Genomic DNA, 7,302 nt, shown 5'->3' on the forward strand with positions numbered 1-7,302 from the left:
TTAGTAGCTATGAACTGCTGGCTTATTTTGCCATTGCACTCCTTTATATTGAAAACTTCAAATTTTTCAAAGGCTGTGTGTTTCTAGCTGAGAGTAAATATATTCTTTATGAAGCAGTTCTATAGTATATTTAGTTCCTTAGGTATATAAAAAGGCTCTTCTATTTGGGGGGAAAAAGTACAAGTTAAAGGAATGGTTTTACTCTTAAAAATTCTTAGAAAGTGTGTTCATTAATGTTCAGTAGACCTCTATGATCTTGATGCTAAATCAAAGTATAAATTTTATTTTGAAGTGACAGACATCCTGTACATACGGTAGTAACATTAGTTTTTCCTTCCCTCAGTTATTAGTTACAGCTTTTTTTTTTTTAAGTCAATCACTAGTTTACTAGAGCCAAACAAAGGAGAAACTTGAAAGGTTTAACTGAATTTAACTGAGTTTGCATTTCATAAAGCTTTTGAAGTAAGACAACATTCCCTTTTTTTGAGAAGCCTGATCTCTAAGAAGGTTATGCAGCCAAGCACTGAGTGCCTGTTTTCAGTACAGTAACTTCCTCTTTCTGCAAATAGATCCCATACAAAGGGCTGAAGCTTAGACTCAGTTTAGCGTTGGCATGACAAATCCCAGTATGTCTTGACGCAGCCTGGTAAAGTGAAAAAAGCAACACCATTAATAGACACCATTGTTATCAAAACAAGTAGAAATAAGGTCTGACTAATCATCCTTACCAAGCAGTTGTATCCCTTTATTGAGCAGGAGACCTTTTTGTGAGCTAAGCAGGGCTTTTGGCTCCCTACCTTAGTGACCTCTGAAGTGGTAAGTTTAAGTACCAATGAGTTAAGGGAAAGCCATCAATATTGTGTAAGCCTTATGTGCAAATGCAGTACTGTTTTTCCCTCAAGTCAAGAGGAGAACATGAGCTGCCATTGCACTATTATAATTTTGGAGGCTATAACCAGTAAGATACAGCATGAAGTATAGCTGTCTTACCTTCTCAGTCCTCCAGCCATCCTGTTGTCATCTTTTCAAATTCACACTACTCAATATTCATCACTTACAGACAAAATTGCTTATCTATACAGCCAGAGTAAAAAGTTTTAGTAGTTTACTGTGTATATATTCACTAGCACTATTACTTTATACATAGGGAGAATCTTAAAGTTGTTGAGAATAACATGACATTAGTTTATACAAACAATTTTCTGTACTCCTAAAAGTGAATTTTGCAAAGCATCAACTTAACACATTTCTGAAATTTGAAACAAAAACTAAGAGCAAGAGGTATGTTCATACCTTCAGTGCTGAAAGCCCAAGTGGGCAAGCAAAACCAAACAGTACGTTCATCGTTCTCTGAAAGCCACTGGCCTAAACACCCACTATTGCACCGATGGCTCTAAACTATTGTAGAGATAGAAAATATTTTTCCAAAACATACCATAGTTGAAACTGGAGTTCCTGTTCCAGCAAGAAGAAATGCTTTGCTGCAGCAACTGGTTGTATTAAATGTACCCAATCCAGGCTTTCAGGCAGCAGGTAACAAAACCATGGCAGCAGGAAGAGATGTCAAAAATAGCATCCTGTTATGAACAAGTTGCATTTAAGATCACATGTGCGTATCAACAATTTTCTGTTTTACATGGATTTTTCTATTAGTTGGCATCTTTGTGACAAAGATTGTGTGTTTCTTTCTCATCCCGTTAAAATCGTAACTTCTTTGGATGGTCTACGTGTAATCGGAGGGATATGGTGAGCAGAGCAAATGTGTCTGAATTGTTCAGAGTCTGACAAAGCAACTACGTGGACACCCAAACAACAGTCCTGGTTTATAACAGTCCTATGGAAAGGGGGAGTTATGCTGTCTATGGAACATCAGTTTCTAATGCTGCATTGCTTTCACCCTCTCTGCCCCTCCCCTTTCTTCTTTCATATATTTACCTAGGTGCGCGCACACTTTTTTCATACATCGCACCTTACTTTAATCTGACAATCCCTCTGTTCCTAAACATACCTGCGTTCCTGCTTATGTGGCACAACTAGCACTGATCTTGACGCAGCCTTACAGCAGGTGTTGGGGGCAGGCGCAGCAGGGTTGTTCCAGCCCGGCAGGTAGGGCATGCCCTCTCGCTGCCGCTGCTGCCGCTGCTGCTCCAGCGTGGTAGTTAAGGCAGGAAAAAGAACTGGGGAAGTTACACAAACAGTAAGTAGGAGAAGCACAAGGCTGGCACGGTTAAAAGATGCCTGAGAGCAAATGCACGAAAGTCCGTATCCTCAGCGAAAGTTTAGGGTCCGATCGCCTGCGCTGGGCCGCTTCGACGGCTCCGCGCAGCCTCCCGGGCGGCCCAGGGCCGCGGGCACCCAGTGCGGCCGCCCCCCTCCCGCCGCCGCCGCGGGACCTGCCTGCGCCAGACGGCGGCCCCGGGCCGAGCCCCAACACCGCCGCTGCCCTCGGCCGCCGCCCCCTCGGGCCCCGGGCCCGGCCCGCCACGGGCGGCCTCCATCTCCGCGGCTCCCGCAGCCATCTTGTCTCGTCTCGCCAGCAGGCGGGGGGAGGCGGGGGCGAGGGAGGAGCGCCGCCGTTTGGGCCTTCGCCTCTTCTTCCTCCCCAGCCGCTGGCCGGGGCCACTGCTGGGTGCCCTTCGGCGGGGCGGCTGGGTCAGGCTCCGGCCTCGTTAAGAGCGGCCGCGCTGCGGGAGCCGGCGTGGCAGCGCGCTCCGGGCGGCGAGGGCTGCGAGCGGGCGGCAGCCGTGGGCTGGCCGAGGTGCTGGCGCGTGGCCTCGGGCCCGCCGCTGCGGGTCACCGCCGCACCGCACCGCGCCGCCCCCCCCTCAAGGCCTCGGGCCCGCCGCTGCGGGTCACCGCCGCACCGCGCCCCCCCCCAAGGCCTCGGGCCCGCCGCTGCGGGTCTCCGCCACACCGCGCCCCCCCCTCAAGGCCTCGGGCCCGCCGCTGCGGGTCACGGCCGCACCGCGCCCCCCCCCCCCAAGGCCTCGGGCCCGCCGCTGCGGGTCACGGCCGCACCGCGCCCCCCCCAAGGCCTCGGGCCCGCCGCTGCGGGTCTCCGCCGCACCGCGCCCCCCCCCCAAGGCCTCGGGCCCGCCGCTGCGGGTCTCCGCCGCACCGCGTCCCCCCCTCAAGGCCTCGGGCCCGCCGCTGCGGGTCACCGCCGCACCGCGCCCCCCCCCAAGGCCTCGGGCCCGCCGCTGCGGGTCTCCGCCACACCGCGCCCCCCCCTCAAGGCCTCGGGCCCGCCGCTGCGGGTCACGGCCGCACCGCGCCCCCCCCCCCAAGGCCTCGGGCCCGCCGCTGCGGGTCACGGCCGCACCGCGCCCCCCCCAAGGCCTCGGGCCCGCCGCTGCGGGTCTCCGCCGCACCGCGCCCCCCCCTCAAGGCCTCGGGCCCGCCGCTGCGGGTCTCCGCCGCACCGCGTCCCCCCCTCAAGGCCTCGGGCCCGCCGCTGCGGGTCACGGCCGCACCGCGCCCCCCCCCCCAAGGCCTCGGGCCCGCCGCTGCAGGTCACCGCCGCACCGCGCCCCCCCCAAGGCCTCGGGCCCGCCGCTGCGGGTCTCCGCCGCACCGCGCCCCCCCCTCAAGGCCTCGGGCCCGCCGCTGCGAGTCACCGCCGCACCGCGCCCCCCCCCAAGGCCTCGGGCCCGCCGCTGCGGGTCACCGCTGCACCGCGCCCCCCCCCCCCAAGGCCTCGGGCCCGCCGCTGCGGGTCACCGCCGCACCGCGCCCCCCCCCCCCAAGGCCTCGGGCCCGCCGCTGCGGGTCACGGCCGCACCGCGCCCCCCCCCCCCAAGGCCTCGGGCCCGCCGCTGCGGGTCACCGCCGCACCGCGCCCCCCCCAAGGCCTCGGGCCCGCCGCTGCGGGTCACCGCCGCACCGCGCCCCCCCCAAGGCCTCGGGCCCGCCGCTGCGGGTCTCCGCCACACCGCGCCCCCCCCTCAAGGCCTCGGGCCCGCCGCTGCGGGTCTCCGCCACACCGCGCCCCCCCCTCAAGGCCTCGGGCCCGCCGCTGCGGGTCACCGCCACACCGCACAGCGCCGCCTCCCCCCCCCGCGGCCTCGGGCCCGCGGCAGTGACTTCGGCCGTGCCCCTGGGCTCAGGACTCTGGGGAGTGATGCTGATGGGAGCAGCAAGACGTGGCCTGGGACTGGGGGAGGAGAGGGAAGATGGTGGAGGGAGGAGAAGCAACCCAGGGCTCGCTGTTTCCTCAGAGGCGCCCCGTCGTACTGGCTGGCCGCTCTCTCGGCAGGGCACGGGGAGGCACGCAGTGCCACTCGCTCATCCCTGGTCCTGTGCACCAAGGCAAAGAATTGGGATTTCGTCCTGAGTTTGTAGTATGTGACGTTCTCCTACCCAGCAGGTCCGAAGGAGCAGGATGAGTCCTTCAAAGAATGGAGAGAGCATGATCAAAGGCCAAACAGCTGCAAGATGAAACAGAATCCATAAATACTATTTTAAAAATACAACTAAATGACTTTTCAAACAGTTGGGATTAGAAATACTGAGAAAAATGCCAGGGAGGAGCCAGCACAACTGACCAAAGGAGCCAGTGTAGAAGTAGCCTCAGCCTATTCATGGACCAGCAGTATGTCAGCCCCACCAGATCATCTTGTCAAGAACTGACTCCTACCATGCTGTTCTCTGCCCTTCTGTTGTAAATGTCTCAGCCTCCCTCTGCTTACCCTCCACCCCTTTATCTGTTTTATTCAGGCTGTAAAGACAAAAGAGCAGGAATAGCCGGTAAACTGCCCAACAGTGTTGAGTTACGCTTACTGTCATTCAGAACTGTAGTAGCAGTTCCTTAACTTTTTGGCAAACCACTAATCTTTCTATTTCATTCTTTAACTGCACAATGGAAATAACAGTACCTCTTTAGCACAGAAAGTGTTGCGAGAGGAATTTATGAAGAACCAGCTGGCAGTTGGATACTGTAGCGATGGAGGCCATAGATGTATCTATACAGGCAGAAAAAAGCCTTGAAGTAGAGATGGTAAGAAAATCAACAAAGAGTCTAAGTGAGAACGGGCAGTTCAAGGCTGAGAGAAGGAGGTAATCTGTTACGCAGCCTACACTGCTAGAGGAACTCTGCTCCCAGTTATCCTTGAGATCTGGATTCATGACTTAAGAGAAGTTAGGCTTTCTGGAGAGTAGCAAGCATGTGAAGAGTTGGACAGTAAGTATTAAATGAGAGTTTTGCAAAATATAGGAGTGGTTATTCTTTACTGTAAATGCCAACCTATTGATTGGAAAGGCTAGAAGGAAGCTTACAGAGACAGCTTTCGTCATGTCCTCTCAAACCTTCCCTAAAGCAGTTGTGCTACCGCAGAGTCAGGTGTCATCAGCCAACGTCTCCTCCAGTATGGCAAGTCCAGTGTTCCTCTGCACAACATAGGAAAGAAACAATGGCTTTGGAAAAAAAAAAAAAAAAAAAGAGTACAATTCACAATGCACAAGTAAGTGGCACAGCACTGGGCCATTTTGACTTTTTGGAACATTGTCACATGCTTTATAATGAGCAGTTCTCCCTTGCCTGGCATTACCACCAGGAGTGTGAACTCCTGGTGTTACAGAACTTTTGCTCAGAGACATGCATGAATAGGGCACCCTATTCCTAGAATATTGGTTTGTAACTGTGACGTTAGGTGCACTGATCCTGCAGAAAGGCAGTGAGAGAGAAAATACTGCTGGGGTATTTCTGAGATATGTTTTGTGTGTGTTGGGTGGGGGGGGGAGAAGCGGGGGGCTGAGAGATCTTCTGATCCTTGTCAACAAAGAGTTGTTTTGGCATGACTGTTGTGGGAAAACAGAGGTTTTGGCTGAGTGAGTTATTTCATCGTGAATGGTTGTTAGAGCATTCTGCTGAGGAGATCTGTATGAATTGGAAATGATGACCAGGAAGTAACATAGATGGGATTCTTATGTTTAAGTTCAGCGCAAGACAATTCGGTGGATGAGGCCCCTCTCTGGCTCTTTAGAGTTCATTTGAAGAGCTTCATGAGAAGGAAAGTAAGAGTTGAGATGTCTTTGAAAAACATGAGTTTTCTGAGACAATTGTTCCGTTTTTCATTTTATCGTATAAATGCTTCTGCTTCATTTAAGGCTTCTTCTGTGTTTACAACAAAGACTTAACTTTGGAACTGCTCACAATATGCATCAGGAGGAAAATCACAAGTTCTTTAAAAACAACTTCAGCCAGTACATGTCCTTAGTGTCAAATATTGGAGGTATTTAAAGAAGGATAGCTTTTCTGGTGAATTTGAAATATTTGGCATTCATCATGGATCGAGATATTCCATCTATGTTTTACCTTGACTGAGAAATATATGTGAAGGATGAATGCGACTTTCAGTTTTATCTGCTTTCCCACATATTCCGTACATGTGGCACCCTGTAGAGATCCTGCCACTGGACTGACACCTTACTTGTTCAAACACTGATTTACTTTGAGTTTTGCCACAAAAAAGAATTGAGTGAGAACTGCATGTGGTTTTGGGCTTGTGATCTTTTGGGTAGCCATTGCCTGTTCTTTCTGCAAAACCAAGGTTAACCTTTTTCTTCTAAGTCTGTATACTTGGGGTTATTCAGGGGAAAGTGGAACAGTTGCAAAAATATTTAAACAATTGTCTAGAAAATGTGATGGGAGTCTCTCCTGTTTCTTAGCTGTCCTATGACCTGTATTCAGGAAAATGCTTACTTTCCCCTAGATACTGCTAACACCTGGCTGTGGTAATATTCAAATTCCCGGTATTCACCATTAAAACTAATGAACTGTTGAAGCCTAGATAAATCATTTTAGTCATTACAAATAAAGATTAAGAAGGCTTGACTGAGTGTAAGGCTGATTTTTAAAATGTTGCAGTAGATGCATTGCAGGAGACCTTTAAGTTTAAGAATGCGGTACACTTGAAGGGGCCTCCTGTAACAGCTGGCAGTATTATTAATAGCTGCCACAACTGGTTTAGGTAAAGAATGTGTTTTCTTGGGGGATTTTAACTAATGAGTCATGTCATTTTGTTCACCTTAGGTTTTTGTTGTTGTTTTGCTTTGAAAGGAAGAAGTTTTTGTTATGCAGGCGTGAGAACTATAGGCATTGCATCTTGATTTGAAAGCTTGGAAAAGCAGCCCACAAATTCCAAATATAAGGACTGGAGTCTCCTCTGGGGATGTCAACATTGTCTTCATTTAGTACATGCCAAATCACATCAGCTAGTGGTCTGGACCCAGATATTCATAGGGCAGGGTTAGTAAATAAATGAATAGAGTGGATGTTTGTGCACAAATCTGTACACATATGCA

General features: G+C 51.8%; 1 long non-coding RNA gene and 1 other non-coding gene across 3 annotated transcripts; both read right to left on the reverse strand.

Moving 5' to 3' along the window:
- Positions 1 to 262: 262 nt before the first annotated feature.
- Positions 263 to 2,530, reverse strand: LOC104152948 (uncharacterized). Of its 2 annotated transcripts, XR_011137790.1 has the most exons (4): positions 2,398 to 2,530; positions 2,009 to 2,177; positions 1,436 to 1,577; positions 263 to 643 (listed from the first exon to the last, which is right to left on the reverse strand). It is a non-coding gene; the product is annotated as an uncharacterized lncRNA (long non-coding RNA). The 2 variants fall into 2 exon arrangements; XR_696099.2 differs by lacking the exon at positions 2,398 to 2,530 and having other exon boundaries at positions 2,009 to 2,385.
- Positions 866 to 1,005, reverse strand: LOC138064875 (small nucleolar RNA SNORA47). Its single transcript, XR_011138132.1, has one exon. It is a non-coding gene; the product is annotated as a small nucleolar RNA SNORA47 (small nucleolar RNA).
- Positions 2,531 to 7,302: the final 4,772 nt, after the last annotated feature.

Source organism: Struthio camelus, chromosome Z (genome assembly GCF_040807025.1).
Source record: "Struthio camelus isolate bStrCam1 chromosome Z, bStrCam1.hap1, whole genome shotgun sequence".
Lineage (NCBI taxonomy): Eukaryota > Metazoa > Chordata > Aves > Struthioniformes > Struthionidae > Struthio > Struthio camelus.